The sequence below is a fragment of the Ptychodera flava genome, chromosome 18 (genome assembly GCF_041260155.1).
Source record: "Ptychodera flava strain L36383 chromosome 18, AS_Pfla_20210202, whole genome shotgun sequence".
Lineage (NCBI taxonomy): Eukaryota > Metazoa > Hemichordata > Enteropneusta > Ptychoderidae > Ptychodera > Ptychodera flava.
Window position 1 is genome coordinate 7,356,509 of NC_091945.1, and position 16,629 is coordinate 7,373,137.

Here is a 16,629-nt window from a genome sequence, read left to right on the forward strand (position 1 = left end):
TCATTTAAAATACAGAGGTTTTATTCAAGTTATATCCACATCTACGCTTCAACTTAAACCCTTTCTTCAACCAAATACCCAGTGTAGGGGTCCCACCTGAATACAAACCAATCAAGTGATACTATAGTCATGGTGGTGAAAAGGTGGATGGACTTTGGAAAGCATGTTATAACAATTTAGTGTGATACCTCACATTAGACAGAATCTTACCATGGTCTGATTTTGTATCACTAGTTTACTTTGATGTGTAGCCTTGGAAAGTATGGATAATCAAATATATTTGGTACTTGATATGTTGAAAATCACATTTTGTCCAACTCCACAAAAATTGCCTTTGTGAGACAGTCTCATTCAACTCGGTTCCCTTCCATGCTTGGTACTTCTTTTAACTGATCACCCCCAATTCTCTGTGAACAAGTCAAAACTTGCAGTTGAGAACAATGGGTAAAGGCCAGATCACGGTGGTGAAGGGGTAAAAAGCTCTGGTGTGACAGAATGCCCATGTGTGCAATTTGTCCCCAGAAAAACAGCCACAGACAGAAAACGTGTTATATTATGTGACCCACAATTACTCGTCAACAGCAAGAGCAAAATGAAAGATGTAGCGCCTTAACCAAAAAATGTCATAATCTTTTCATTTTGCCCACTCACCCCAACTTCAAATGTTCAGGTCCAGAGAATTGAATGGATATACAAAGGATGTACTGAAGGTGAGGGGTGCTGTGGTGATGTCATCAGCAGCATTCACCCAGCACAGGAATTATGGCATTTTTCTGTCGATCACTCCAAATATATTTGATTATCCATCAACAAAATTACAAAGGGGGGACAATATTCACAGCTGCAAGCTGAAAGTGTTCATTTCTTGGACAACCAAGCTATAGTTAGACTATTTCAAAATTGGGTATCTTGATTTATTGAAAGAACAGAAAAACACTCAAGTTGCTGCTTTAGCATATTTTTTTTTATTTATAATTTTTTTCATGCATTGTAAATGCAACATAGAATGTGTAAGTTTTAGAACTGCATAGAAAACGTTGTGTATGTTGAGATTGCAGTTGAAAGTGATAATACTGATCCCTTATTGGTCAACCATTAGTCACCTGATCATCATCACATGTTGGTCATGTGATACTGTTTGTCTCGCCATAACATTGACCAACATTTTCCTCCCAGGATTCTGAGTTTCATGTATTTGTAGATTTAAAGTTTAGTTTTCTGGACATGTATCAGCCATTATTATACATGGTCTCATGTTTCCAAAGCAAATGTGCCAAAATACTGTAGTGAGTTGTTGCTGACGTTTTTGCAGTCCAATATTTGCTGAACTGTTCTAAAAGCATTTTAAGTCCAATATTCATTGCCTGTTTATCTTGAAAAAGGGGGTCAAGCTTTATATCAATAAGAGTATACTGTATTGGTGTAAACAGTTTCCATGGTTACTGGCACATCAGATCCAATCGCCAAGGAAACAGACCCTACTGATCATGCCAAGCACTGCATGGCATGGAAGTGTGTTACAATCATCCTACCAAAGGTTTGTCTGCTTCTGTTAAATGTAATGTTTTATAACATGGGTTATATGGACTGTTTCACATTCACACTCTTACCATACTTTGCTGGGGATGGCTTCTGTAAAACCCAACCACTTCGCACCCAATCTGTTCAAAGTCAAATGCCAAGATGCCGACATTGCTAGCTTTGCTTGGATTTTGCTGTTCTCGTTAGCTGATAGTCCTCTCATTACATCAGATACTGCAAAATCTCTGATAGCTTGCTATTGTTTCTACTACCTTCATATAATAGACTCTCTGTGGTCTCAATGGACTAATGAGTTGCCTGAGTGGGTCTAGGGCATGTCATCAGTGTGTAGACAAGCAGTATGGTGTCAGTGCAGTGAATTATGACACTGTGGTTTTCACTTAAGTGGGGGCTTTGTATACAAATACAACCTGAAATGCCTTCTTCAATGCCTGAGATTTGAACTTAGATCTCCTATAGCAATGGATCAGATGTAGTAAAGCAACCACCGGTTGAGGAGAACAGCAAAAGAACAAGCAAAGTTGGAAATGTTGCTAGCTGATTTTACTCAGATTGCTTGGCACCAAAATTCATCAGTGTGCTTCAAATGTGATCTTTGACCTTCAAATGTGATCTTTGACCTTTGAAAAGTGTTATGATGACAGGGTGCATCATGCAGTTTGTACAGATTCAGCCACAGAAAGTCATTTGCCATAAGATCATCACAGCATTTCAAATGTCTCAGCATTTCAAATTTTGTATTATGCATGAATAGTGGAAACTAGATATCCTACCTCTACAAGAAATCAAAAATGACAAAAAAAACAGGCTTGCAACTTCCCAAATCTTTACTGAAACAATAAAGAGCTGGGTTTCTCTTGTCACCTCATCCTTTTTAACATCAGAGAAGAATTACAATGCTTGCTGGGATAGCTCAGTTCAGGAATGGGGTAAATGCTAGGGGAAGCTGGCATACTATACATGAAGGTGGATGCAACAATGATTCAGGTATACAATTTCTACGAATGGTTGCGCACAGCAACAAATCTCAATGTTTCCTCTGTACTTCCAATATTCTTGTGAAGGTTTAAGCCTTGTATAATGCTGTGTCTTGACTGGATGCATCAAAAATGATATTTGCTGTCCACTTTTAACAATGTTAAGATTGCGATTATGTTTTTATGAGCAATTAGTTTAACCTGTGTAGGATTTTGTCATTCAGATCCTTCGTCTGACACCCAAAAAAGCCAAACCCTGGCTTGCTCCAGAAATTTCTCTCTTTCCCTTGGTTTTCTTGCAAAATATTTTTCCATGTTGGACATTGTAAATATTTCTGAACCAGGAAGAAAAGTTTCAGAACAGCCTCTCTTACAGCGCCTTCCTAAGTATGGTTGGCACCCTGCAACTCCCGCCACACTAGTTTGTGGTGTGCTAGATCTACCAGAGACAGAGGAGCATACCAACAGATTAATTGTCATGGGATGGACAGGGTCACTGGGAGGGAATTCCTGCATGACAAAATCAAGCCATGAATTTTGTACAAAATGTACTCTAGAAACTCAGGTGTATGAAGACTAGATGTTTTCCATTGGATGAAACCATTTCTTAAGTAGGGGTGGAAGACCCCTGAAAGGGTTTAAAACTCTTATATATACATATATATATAAACCATACAGAAACAAAGGATGTACATAGTATTTTACATAGCTAAATCTAAATTGTGTGCTTTAGTAACTTATTAATTGATAGTGAATTTGATGGCAAGCCTGGTGCTTGTCGGTATAATGAATTGGTATATGATGCAGCCCCTGTGTTCATAGTATTACCTACCCTACTTTTGAAATGAAATATTCCAATGGCAAGACAGACATTTTGCACACCTGATGATGATGATTTCAGACCTATTTTGTTAGGAATTTAGTGTACACTGGCATAAAAAGTTAATTGTTTCTGTTCCTAGTATTGTGGTGGAAATTTGTTCTCTAAACATTTTTCTCATTCAATTGTACATTGATTCATCATTTGTTTTATTTGTCCCAATATTTCTCATGCAATAAAATCTATTTTCATATAAATTTATGACTTTGATTGTCTTTCTGTTTTATTTCCAATAATCACAGATAACATTAAGTGCTGACATTACAGAATTACATTTTTTGAGTCAAAACTAAATTTAAGGCATGATAATAAATGTTTCATGAAAAAACTGAAACTGAGCCTATCACCATATGTGTATTCTTTACTGCACAGGTGGAATTGTGTTCATGGTATTTCAATCTGGCAAATTGATGTGGAAAAATATGATTGACGCTTCATAGTTCTTGATTCAATCTATCGCAGAGGTTCAGGTAATTAGAGAATCAGGAAATATATTGTGCAACATGGTCTGAAGAACTACTTTTCAAATTTTTCTTTTCCAGCAACTTATGGCATAACAGAAATGTATGAATTATTTGCTTGAAAAGGACAAAAAAATTATGTTGTGAGAAAAGCACAAACAGAAATGGGTCTTTGATCATAAAAGCCTGATGCGCTAGAAAGCGTAATTCAGTTATTTTGGTGTCAATCCCCTTTGCCCTCAAAATGAATATCCTTAATGCAACATTGGTTTCAGGAAAACTGTTATTATGTATGGAGAATACCAACCTGTCTTTCATGCACAATCACACATGAATATAGATAAAGTTTATGTGTTTACTTTTTCAATGTTCCAAGTAGTCTATATTCTTCTATCAGAGTTCAAATGTTTTGAGTCATAACTAAAAAGCATGATAATAAATGTTTCAAGAAAAAACTGAACTGTTCTTGAATGCTTTTTTAGTACTGTTTCTAAACCATATAATCACATTTATTTGAGTCCACACATTTAAAACCACACCAACACTTCCCTGTGTCTGTATTGTTATTGTTCCTCATTTGTTCTGGTTTCACTGTCTGATTTTTGTTACTGCAGAATCCTTATTGTGATTTTGACACATGCAAGACAAATTTGGGTGTTACCCCTTCCCTTCTAAACTAAGGACTAACATTTCTAGTGCATCAGCTTTTTGATTGACAACCCTTAGGGTAGTTTCTTAATTCTCCATGGTTAACATGTTTGAACAAGAGAAAGCAGTAAAGTCGTCTGGGAATAGAGAAATTGGTGGATATATTTGGAACGATGTAATGCTGTACATGTGAATCAAACAAGGAATTGGTTTTAGGGCAGAATGTGCCCTGAGGACTGATATTTGGACTCTCAAACTTTTACAATACCTTTTTGTTTGTCACTTGTTGGGGCCCAGTTTTCACTGGCTTTTGTGAAAATTGAAAATTTAATTTTCCCCTAGGAGATGGTGGCCATTTTGAAATGTTGGTAGCTATTGGGTGATTTATTTCTCTATCACCAAATTTCCATGATACGCCTGATTATTATTCTTGGTTTCAAAAGGAAATGTTTCACTTGTGCATTGTTGGAAATAAAGTTTGTCAGAGGGAAATTTGGACGGTCACAAAGTGCAATCCTAACAACAATGTATACCTATTTCCTATATTTCAATCTCAGACCAAAGGTTTAAGTTTAAAAATAGGCCTAAAAGTTAATAATCAAAACGATAAAACAATTTGAAGATTAAAAATCAGCTCCATTGCACTTTTCTTTTTTGAAAGTGCCAATTGCTTTATTGGTTGGCCGAAATGTGCCATGGATTACTCAACTGTGTTGAATTTGCAAAAAAACATATAGTATCAAATGATAATAAATTAAACAAACACATTTGTTGAATGAAGTCTTTCCCGATATTTACCCATACTAGAATTACTATTGTATTAAAATTTCAATTGCAGATGATGCAATATAATATTGTGTATGGTTTTTTGTTTAGAACTGTGGTAACATTGCCTTGGACTGTTGACTTGAACTGATCTCCTTGCTCTTCAATATGCATTCTTTACATCATCATGTACATGCATTTATGGCAAATCCCAAAGACCCATTTAACTAGAATGCTCGTTTATATTTTGTGTTTGCTGCCCAAAGTCAGGATAACTACCTCACACACTGGTAGTAAAAATAAATCTTACTAATTATGTAAAGAAGGAAAACAGTACTGTTTGCCCTAAATTGAATTCACTTTGTGTGAAATGTTACACTAAAATAATATTCTTTTTGACAACTTCAACAGCTATTGTCTAACACAAAACAGTTAAAGAAGCTTTTGTTTATTTCCGACCCTTATCTCAACTGGTGCACAGGGACACAAGGCATTATCAGTATAGCAAGAGTATAAAAAAAGTAATAAATTTATGATTATGACTACTGTTTATAAAGTTAAATATTTGTCATTATTGTATACTTAATACAAAAGTGCCCTAAAGCATTCAAATCCTAAATGTCAGTTTTCATGCCAAATTCGCACAGTTGTACTACAGACCGTGTTATTAATAAATTTATGAGTATGAATATTCTTGATAAAAAATTAATATTTCCGTCATTATTGTTTACTTACAAAAGTACCCTACAACACTCGAATCCTAAATGATGATAAGTATTTATACCAAATTCACACAGTTGTAGCACAGACCTTCAAATAATAGTTGCAGCAGCAGCATTGCGCGGTAACTTGATGCAAAGTCACAGTACTGTCTTGGCAGACTCTCTAAACAGCTTATTATTTACTGTCCAGAGAGTCTGCCGAGGCAGTACAGTGACCGCGTGCATCAAATTACCGTGCAATATTGACCACAGTTCTGAGGGTCTGTGCCACAACTGTGTGAGTTTGACATAGATACTTATCATCATTCAGGATATGAGTGCAGCAGGGTACTTTTGTAACTGTACAATAATGACAGAAATATTATTTTTTTAACAAGAATATTCGTAATCATAAATATATTATAACAGGGTCTGTAGTACAACTCTGTGAATTTGGCATGAAAACTAGTCGTCATTCAGGATTCGAGTGCAGTAGGGTTCTTTTGTAAGTATACAACAATGACAGAAATATATAACTTTTATGTACAGTATTCGTAATGATAAATATATTAATTTTTTTCACTCTTGTTATGACTGATAACGCCTTATGACCCTATGCTGGTATGAGAAATGTCTTGGTGGTGGGGTTAAAGGGTCACAAAATGTTCTAATATACCACAGCTCAGCTTGATGCTATAAATTTTGTTTTTGTTACATTTTGTGATTTCTATCACCATTTGTTTGATCGGCGACTTAAAATTGAGCCATTTTAAGTAGCTGTATACATTTCGACAAATTTTTAATCATTTTATGATCAAAAAGGCAGTGGTGCATTTATGTTTTTTTACCAAAGTCTGTCCGAATAGTCTGAACTTGAAAACAAACGAATTAGTAGATACATGCTACCTCGTGTGGCGGCGCTGTGGCAGCATGAAATTCCCAGCATGCAACTTGATTGCAACGTAGCCACTCTTTCATTTTGGACAAGATCAACAGCTGGACTATAGTTGACGAACCTTTTCGCAAGACAGGTAAGTACACCGTTCTCCGTGACGCTAGTGATAAATCTCGGCAGTAAATCGTTTTCGTAATACCTGTATAACGGTTTGTGAGCGTGTGGCGTATCTTTCACCGATGGTTTTTTACCAGGAGTCATTTTTTTAACTCCAATCTAAATTGCCAGATGGCTTCCGTGTAAGATTTTCGTTTTAATTTACATGTTACTATTGTTCAGTTAAACGTTCAACCTACAATTATGATATGTTGTAATCCGAAATTTCCCCACCATAAGTTTTGATCTTTTGGAAAATGGTTGTTCATCATGGCAAAAGATCCAATTGTGTATGGTTTTTAAATTTCCTGTCTTCGTCGTTGAACCGGAAGTGAAACGTATCGTACGCAGTTGGAGCAATTTTGTTGGACGTTTCATAGAGCTCAAGGTAACCTCCGCGAACGTTTCATGCTTGTAGGTGCTGAAGTCCACGCATTTCTAACCCGCTCATTCTTTTGATACTTTTATGGACACTGTTCTTTGCAACTGCAAGTTTATTTTCAATCCTAACTAAAACCATGAATGATCCGTACACATATGGATAATGCATAGAGGTACATGGGATGATGAAATATTTCAGAGTACTCACAGAGTGAGTCTCCGACATTCGTAAATTTCACCATCGGCCTCGCTTTTACATTCACAAATATACAGATATACATGGAAGAAATTAACAAACGTCGAGTGACATCCAAAATTTAGGACACAAATCCGGGCACGATCGAGATGGTGGCCATTCATTGAGCAATGTGGTACACCATTGGCAAACATCCATTGTTCAATGCCACCATATTTTGTCCAATCATGCTGCAACACAACCCAACTGTAGGTAGCAAGAGTGGATGACTGTCATCACATCTGTGTGTCTGAGTATTATGCTTATAACAACCAGTAATTTCAGTGGGTATTATTTTGGAATCTGCCTGTTCCATCACAGTATGTCCAATGAATATGGATCAACTGCCCTTTTGAAAACAATGAGAACCCTTCAAAGTCTGACCATGAAATAGTTCATTGTACATGTATGATGTTCAAATTAAACACAGACATACATGTACCACTGAAGATGACATGTCGGATCTGATGTGGAACATTTTGGACAACAGGAAACAACTGATTCTTTACATCTATTAGAACTTCATATTTTACATCTTTTTCTGACTCAGTGACCATGGACCAGATTCAAGCCTTCATTGACCCAGCCAAGCAGTTTGCTAAAGACTCATACAGACTGGTCAAAAGATGTACCAAGCCTGACAGAAAAGGTTAGAGCACCTTCCCAATGTAATCTCGTGTATTAATTTCCGTAGTTGTGACAATGTCTTACTACTGAATGGAAAGACAAGAAGTATTCTTTTTATTTATTGATTTATTTATTGCTTCATGTTCTAGTGTAAAATGTCAAATCAAATTTCAAGTCTTTATTTCTGATTAATTCTTATTATATGTATTTAAAGACTGAAATGACCGTTTTAATCCTCTTTGACCCAATTTGCAAGGGGTTTAGACTATTCATGAATCTTACCAAAGTAACTGCTATGGAGTGTATGTGAATGTTACTGGCAGAGCAAACTATCTTCAAAGCATGTCATGTGATGTGGCAAGTCATGTGATCATGTAGACCTGAAGTTACATATATTTATGTGTAGATGTTAAAATCATGTTGATAAAACGGTAAATGTTTTGGATTTAATTTCTTAGTTTTGAGATGTCATTGGTACAGTGACATTCAACATAATTCACCAAAACATTGAAAGCATTAAAACTAACATTTTGGTCATTTCAATTTCTATAAAAGGACATGTAATTTGGCCAGTTTCTATCTGGCAATTCATAATTTATGTCCAATTTGTGTACAGTCTTCTTCCTAACATCCTTATGATTGTAATCACTGAATTAATGGCGTTGTTGTTCTTTTCTTTCTTTTACAGAATTTCAGAAGATTGCCATGGCAACAGCAATTGGTTTCGCCATCATGGGTTTTATTGGTTTCTTTGTCAAGCTCATCCACATTCCAATAAATAACATCATTGTGTAAGTTGCCAGTCTCCCAAGCTTTAGGACCATTCTGTTGAGTTCACCTCTCTCTCTTGTTACATGGTCAATGTCTGATAATGAAATGTGTGCACACTGTATGTTGCTTGTCCATTTGTGCATTGAACGTTATCTTGCCAAGTACACATGTCACCATCAAGATAAGGTAAAACTAGTGAGACATATATATTGCAATTGAACAAGACCTTAAAATTTGACGGCTCCTCAAAACAGAGATACTGAAAAGACAATTATTAGTGATTAAACCTATAACATACCATGGTAAGTGGATGAAAATATGTCAGGTTTCAGCTCAATATCACATTTTACAAACTAGGCAGATCATCTGCCAGATGAAGGTAAGGCTAATAGTGTTTGAGTGACTTAATAATTCATAGAGCTTATTTCATGATGCAGAAAATAGCGACTTTAAAGTTTCATTGAATATTGAAAACTCAAGTAACCAAATAAAGATAGTATTTCAATGATATTCTGGACAAGTTTGTCAGGTTTGACTTTGCATACATGAACAAAGTGATAGTAATTTAACTTTGTTTCTTATATACAGGGGTTCATAGGACTGACCAGAATGGATGGACTTGCACCGTTATCGAGGACAAATGCGGAATCAGACTGGCTTACCTCACGTTCCTTTAAAATTGCATTTTTTTTTCCAAATGGAATTTTTAACAAAGAGATTAAACTATTGTGACAGTTTCACAGCCAAACACTAAACAATGTTGTATCCTTATTTTAATGGGGCCAGGTGTAGCGTCATAGGGCTTTCTTCAGTTAGCCATCATGAAGTGACCTGTTTGCCAGTATCAACTTCTGTGTTTATACATATGATTGCTCAGTAAAAGATGTAATGGCTACAAGTACTTCCTGATGTAATAGGAATCATGCAACTTCTCAGGTGATATTTATGCGAGATATTCCCTCGAATGAGAAACTGATCAACAGCGAATTGTATTAAATGCATTATGTGAGAGAGACGAGTTTTCAACCCTGTCTGGATGCCTACATTCTTTCTTTGTACCAAGGGCTTCCAAATTGATATCAATAGTCTTGCTGTATGGGGTATTTTAATATTAATGTATGCCCCTCTTAAGTCAAGGACCGATCATTTCTCGCCAATATTCGGGGAAGTTGCATAGCAGTCAATTGGTAGAAAGATCACAAGTTATTTGAACCATTTGTTAAATTAAGAACACTGGCATACTTATCTTTGTCCAGTTAAAACTGGAGTTCATGCTTAGGGCACCCGCCCGTGCCCTTGACATACTAAACATAGTGACTCTTTACATTAGCACCTTAAGTTTAATTTTACTGAAAAAGTTGGATTTAACTCCGGAGTTGGTAAATTGGTCATCAGTGTTCTATATGAGATTTATTTATTTTGATATTGATCTTACTTCTTATGTTTAATATCAAAATTCTGTCACCACAACTTGTCTTTCATTATGTAGGAACCCTAAAAATATCAAAGTATAAATATATTATGTCTTAAAGGATAGAAGAAAAGAAATAAACATCGAAAGAGGCAACCTACAGGTTCAGTAGGGTAACTTCTTATTTCACTGCCAAGCATTTTATACCACCCATCTTACAGAATGATGTACTCATAGTATCAGGAACATGGTGAAGTATACCCAAAACAAGAGGAAAAAGTTGAAAAAGTTGACTTGCAGTTTATATTACATGGCAACTTTTGAATATTTTGGCCATGATGCTGTAATTTGGCCATCAGGTAGTTCTTAACATTTGCTGACTATAGTTTGATATAGTTAATTGTATCAAAATCAAAATTTTGTTACCGTAACAACTGATACAGGAGTCAACTGCAGTGGACATTAAAAAAGGTATGGTATTAATATGATTTATGTACTTTGTAATGAGTACCAGTTGCGCATTAACTACAGGACTTTCCAGGTAAAGCTCAGGGGCACAGTTAAAACTTCATAGCAAACATAACAATCCCAATTTCATAATTTTATTTTAAATTACTGGACACTCTGTTTTAGCAGAGGATGCTGGGAGTTCATAATCGTAAGTAAGCGTTGAGCAGTGTGCCTTGGCAGTGAATCGCGGAGCACTCAGTGTGATGGAAAACACTATCCCAATGCACTGCTTCCAGAAATGTCTGTCCCTACCGCCGGCGGCGCACTATACTTTGATGGTTCAGCAAAGCGAACAAGGTCTGGAAGGCGAGACAAAATTGAACCTGCCTGCATGCAGAATATTGCATCGTTGCGTAAAATTTGGAGGTGAAAAACAACAGTCTGTTTTGGTTCTTAAAAAGGGCCCTCATATTAGGCCAAATAAAAATAACTGTGGCTCCGATTTCATGCTTTTCAAAAATAAGAGTAAGTAGGCCGGAATTTTGCCAATTATTTTTTTTATTTTCCATGTTTTTGCTCCTGAATTCCCAAATCTTACCGTTTTTCAAGACAATGTAGCGGTGAATAGTTCCTCCACACCACGTTTTAAGATTGGTTAGTGTTATTATATCACAACACAAACTTGAAAGTAGTGTTGTTTGTGTTTGAATGCCATCAAAAGTGAACGGTCTCATAACAATTCTTCTGCAAGGGACTGAGATGTTTATCATTGACCACAGTCCAGGTTTTAGGATACCGAAATTATGATTCGTTTATATTTATATGATTACATTCATGTGAATAACGTGAAGATGAACACATAACATTTGTTATCATCAACTAGAATATTTGTGCGAACATAGCCCTTGCTCGTGTATAGTAGTAGTAGTTTTATTTATTAGTGACGTATTATAATGTACACCTTGAGAGGATGTTTGAAAACGCTGCATATCTGTGTATAATTCCATAACTGGCTTCCCTTGTCTCAACTATGAAATTCAGATATCGGCCATAGTATGGCTGGATCGATCGGATATGACAAATATGGATTTGGAAGATATCTTCACTGGCAGTGCATCAATGGAAGTTATACCAGTGCTTGTTTAAACGGCTAATGAGCTGTGTAAGGAGGATACGTCTAGCAGGGATGGGGAATTGTTAAAAATCATTGCGGTAGGTAAAATCACTTTTTATACCAAAGAAACCGGTGAAAATAATGCAACGTTGAAGCTAGTATTTATTTTTTCTCAAACCTGTCCCCAACGCTGACGCATTGTGTCGTCGACGTGTCATGAGCATGTATACTGTGAGCAGTCATGAATGCATATATTATATCGGAGCAAGGTCGTTGAAAATTCGCTTTTTCACAGACTTACCTTATTATCTGGATCGTTGTGCTGAAATATAAAAATCAACATTTTGCATATTATTGAAAACCATCATGTAGCAATTGACCAATCAGAATGCTACATTCGGAAGTTATACCTATTCATGAGGCCCTTCGTGACGATCATACTGTGAATCGCAATAGTGGGACATTGAAGCACAGGGAAATTGTGAGGTAAATCTTAAAAACACAAGAACTAAGTTTATGAACTGCTTTATTTATAACGCAAAGTGGCGTATTACACGCCATAGAAATACATTACAAGGCCGCGGCTTTTTATACAATTAGGCCTAGAGCGTTTATATACAAACTTTTATATAGAGTAAATTCTTCAAACGAATTTGAATATTCAAAGTTGAGTCAAAAACCTTCAGCGTGCATCTTTTCCGCCATACCATCAAGAATTCAACAGCTTATGACGAAGGCCTTGTCATTTTCGGCTAAGAAATTCAAATAGAAAACGACGAAAAATCGTCTCTTAAATGCCGTAAGAGCCCACACGCCACCTGGTAAAGTGTATTTGGTATACACCTCTCGCCATTTTGCTTACGGACTTCCACGAAGAAATGCTGCAGCCAAAAGTTTACTTCGGTGGCACTCACCTCGCTGTGTCGTATCGCAAAACCGAAAGACACCTTGAGAATTTATGTTTTCAGCCAAATCTTTCCAGACCTGAGCAGTCCATTTTGTTCAACTGTGTGCTAGATTTTGGTACTATCGTTTTGCGAATACCTGAAAAATTACTTTCGTTCGACGACGCCTAATGACCATGCGACGGCAGCAGACAGTTGACAAGACTGCACTTGGCGGATTCGAACTGAAACAGGGGTAAAGTACTCATTGTTTGGGAAGAAAGACTGGTTACAAAACCGTACACATACAGCACATCTGTCGAATATTGCCTTAAAAAAGTAATTAGACCAACCACAATCAAGGTAACAAGACTCGACTCTTGCACATTCGGCTCAAATACTAAAAAGACCTAAATTAGCATGTCAGGGATGCACGTCACTGAAAGCCAAATACGAATGACAATATCGCCAATAAAGCGTTGTCCAATCATAAGTGACCACGCCATATCCCCTAGACAGCTGTAATGTTCAATATTCAATTAGGGAGCATTCGGTTTTTACAGGGAGGAGGGGGGGGGTTTGACTTTTACGGAACCGTTTTTTAGGGGGGGGGTCAAATTTTACAAAGGTATGTATGGAGTTATGGGAAAAAATTTGACTTTGGAATTTCACCGAAATGTTGCTTGGTCCTCCATACATAATCTATAAGTAGTCTATGAGAAGCTGTGAATAATTTCTTTTAAATACAAAACTAGCTAAATCTGTGTATTTATAGACTCTTGATTATTGATATTAATGTACTTGATCTCTATGTATGCGATTTCGTTCATTCAGTACAATGGCCTCGCCAAGAAATTTGAATTTGGAATTTCACCGAAATGTTGATTCACTATCTTGTCTATGAGGAAACAATGAATAATTTTTTCCAATACCAAACTAGCTAAATCTGTGTATTTATGTACGCTTTATTATTGATATTAGTGTGCTTGATTAGACTAGGTCAAGTACAAGTTCATGTGTGCAAGAAATTGATTTTGGAATTTCACCAAAAATGTTGATTCTCTATACATTGTGGTATGTGAGGAAACTTTGAATATTTTTTTTACAATACAAAACTAGCTATTAAAATTTGTCCTTTAAAAAAGTTTGACAATTGATATAAATGTACGTGACGAGAATATTATATTTGAAAGATCAGATCTGAAATATGATATTGGAATTTCACCCAATGATTATTTATAAAGTTCAAAAAGGATTCTTTAAAAGTTCAAAGGTCAAATGGGAAATCATAATTCAATTAAGATATTATATATACGGACTGTGACATCTAGGAAGGGTCGCTGTTTTTTGTGCATGAAAATTGGGGTGGGTAACTCTTTTTCTTGCAAACACTTTTGAAGGGCCTAATATTTCAGCTCAGGATCATAGGGTGCGAAGGGTTAATGAATCAAATCTGATGAATGTTTTTTTTGGGGGGGTCACATTTTACAATTGATGATTTTTTTTTGGGGGGGGGGCAAATTTTAGAAATTTGATTTGGAGGGGGTCGCTTTTTACATTTCATTGGTCGCTCAAGTTCCACCGGCCCCTCCCCCCCGTAAAAAAACGAATGCTCCCTTAACACCAAAGCTGAACACGCAAACTGCATTGCCACATATCATAGAGAAACAGGATGGGAAGGTGCGGTATTTCCTTTGAACGAACTGGTCTAGGAGAAATTACGTCGAATTTGCATACCCATTTATAAACACAATCACCATAAAACTGTCACACAAAACATACTTTTGAGAAACTTTCTCGACTGTCTATGCCTAAACACAATTTTTTCGTAGCAAAGAAGAGTGGTTCTTTCGAGAAATACTGTTCCTTCAGTATTAATTGATATCATATGAAATACATGTATTTTGGCACACTTGGAGCTAACGCAAAGAAACTCTCCATTGTCTGTGCACAGATATAGAATAAGATGCCCTTGGGCTTTATGGAATGTTCTATTAAACTTGTACATGGCTTTGTGTACTAAAATTTTACTTCGACGAACGAGATAGTCAAAGGCAAAAAACAACCAAAACGAAAAAGATGTAAGTTTTGGGTGATAGTTTTAAGTTCGATAAAACCCTCATAATCGGGCTCCTTTTGAAGGCCGAGACAATTTATCGTAGGATCGGGCTTTATATGCGAGAGAATCCTCGTACCCGGGCTATATCTCATACTTAAACGGTGTACTAAAGAGTTGTCAAAGTCCTCGAATCGTGTGGATCAATGCTCTGTCTTGTTTAGTCAAAATTGTGCCGAGCCTTTGTAAACTACAAATCTTCAAAGAACATGAATGCGTTCATATTCTTTTGTAGTTTCTTTCACAACTTCTTCAAGTTTTAGTCATTGTTAATCTTCTTGCAGTCTCTCATAACTAAAGCGAATATACCTTTTGTTGAAGTTCTCCGTGGCCTTACCGGCACGTATGAACAGCCCAGCAATATCGCTAGCACATTTAACACATGGAGAGTGAGTTGTACAACGACGAAAACCTGGATGACGTTCTGTAAAATTTGTTCGAATGTCCGCTCGATATAAGAGCAGCCAGAAAGTGGCCAAGATTTTTGTATCCGTGATCGTGTTTGTTCAGTGAAACTGCTTACACGTTATTGACACCTGTCATTTTGCATCTTTTGTAGCATGAACAGATAGATCTCACTGAAGTTCTCGCGGATTAAAGGAAGAGGTCGTCGGAGCTGCGTTCAAAGGTCATATGGAATCGTGCGACCAATTTTAACACGGCATCCAAGATACTTTGGCGATTGATGAAAGTTAAATGATGTTTATGATAATGTACACCGTAGCATTTAAATTGTACAGATACATGTATGTTTTCGTGATGCCTCTAGCTAAATAGTGCGCATGGAATGCATTGTTTGTAAATAGGAAAGTCACACAGGCGCAATTCCGACGACCCCTTCCTTTTAGTGACGAAATCGACTCTGTCGTTTTGAACATCGTTCATCAGTCTGTTCATCGCATCGTTCCGTAACGGATTGCATTTGCCGTGATGTTGCCGACATCATATTATATCGACAAAGTTCGGACTAACAATGGACCGGTCCAAATTTCACTTTTTTATACCTCAACCAACCAACCAACTGAAAGTAAGCAGGAAATTGTTGAAACAACATAAGTACTTTCAGTGCCAGCTGCATATAGCCAGGCAGCCATCGTGACAACTCATACGTACACTCCAATATACAGTGTTCCGACAGCTGTGGAACGTCAACATAGAGGGTGCAAATTCATGACCTGTCACATTTTTGGCCAATTTTCCGTGCTTTGATGAGCAATTTTCATATTTGTGACGCAGGCTGCCAGAAACGACTGAAACCTGATCGGTATGTATGGTGACAAAATTTAACGCTGTTGCTCCCAAGGTACATCTTCTTCTCGTCGGTCTAGAGTTCCCTTGTGCCACTCAACTGACAGTTTTTTTGACCCAATGACAACTATTAATTACATTTAATGTGGCCGAGCACGTAACACAGAGTATTTCGCTCCAAAATCACTTTTTTTAAAGATTCATACAATTTTCATTATTTCGTTAACCAAAGATTGGAATGTTGGTTGGTTTCATATTCTATCATGACAAGCAGTCGTAGTTTGGATGAGAAGGATATGCAAATTGATGCAAATTCATCCAAATATCCCGATTTCCTGTTTTTTTTTCTCAATATTTAAAAAATACT